Consider the following 1,183-nt stretch of genomic DNA (forward strand, 5'->3'; position numbering starts at 1 on the left):
AAAAAAAAAAAAAAAAAACACTACAAAATTTCACTAGGTCCCTACTGATGAGTGTCAGTGCCAGCTCAACCTTGGAGCAATCACTTTAGGCTAACATGGGCCTAGAGGACTGAAAGTTAAGAAACCCAACCCACATTCTAGGCTTCTCCTCTGCCCTCCTGGATTCCCCACCATGTTTCCCTGCTCCACCCCTGGGGCTCCCCCTGCCTCCTCACTACCAGGGCATTACTTGAAGCTGCTGGCATTGTCTCAGGGGAGCAAGCAGAGAAGGGTTAAAGTGCCTGCCTGGTCTGTGCTGTTGCCGGGCTGCTGTGCTGGCTTAGAGCAGCAGCAGCCCCCACTGCCACCTCTTCTGGGCATGCAGCTTAACCCTTCCTTGCCTACTCTGCAGGACAGAGAGCACAGGCAGCCACAAGCCTAGCATAGCTGCACCTTAGTGTAAACACAAGCTGGATGAATCAGAATGGGAGTGGCTTAAAAACTTTGAGCTGCATAATGTGTGCTTAAAACGAGTTTAAGGTGTTAAAGTACAGGCAATCCAAGTATTAAGAGTTCCAAGAGCTGCCCAAACTTGCTGTATATCAAGGCCCCAACCTAAGTTACTCCTAAGTACTTAGTCTTACTCTTGATACAGAGGAACTTGGCTCTAATCCCTACATTACATTTGCCAGATCTAGCTCCAAGTCCAAACAGTTTCTCTTACAGGTCTTGTGCAGGTTGCAAAGTAAGGGAAAATGCATATAATTTCAAGCTGTGCTTCATCATTTTCCTCAGGTATGGTATCAGTCTCAGTCTCAATTTTTTTCTGAAGGATACCCAGGTAGATATACAGGGACAGCATCAAAAGAGTCATCTAGAAAATCCTAGCATGGCCTTGTTCTAATTTAGTCACAATATTTACAAACTGAAATGGGCTGCCATACAGCATTAGCCATCACAAAAGAAAGCTGACTTTTAGAAGCATCATTATGTGCTATCATAGCCCACTATATACAGACAAGTGATATGTCATCATATGTTTTTGCTATCAAGTTACCAGGACTATTTCACAGCACTCAGCTCAGGAAACTCTATCACAACTAGGCAAACTGCCATAAAGTGCCAACACACTTGTTAACCATCTTCATCATAATATTCAAATATTCATTTACATGGCAGAGAAAGTCAATAAAAAAAAAAAAAA

At 43.4% G+C, this 1,183-nt stretch overlaps 1 protein-coding gene across 2 annotated transcripts in view; it reads right to left on the minus strand.

The window, feature by feature from the left end:
- Window positions 1-1,183, minus strand: part of GAK (cyclin G associated kinase) — a 207,220-nt gene that overhangs the window by 154,293 nt on the left and 51,744 nt on the right. The window lies entirely within an intron of this gene.

Source organism: Gavialis gangeticus, unplaced genomic scaffold, assembly GCF_001723915.1.
Source record: "Gavialis gangeticus isolate Ggan-Ray unplaced genomic scaffold, GavGan_comp1, whole genome shotgun sequence".
Taxonomy (NCBI): domain Eukaryota; kingdom Metazoa; phylum Chordata; order Crocodylia; family Gavialidae; genus Gavialis; species Gavialis gangeticus.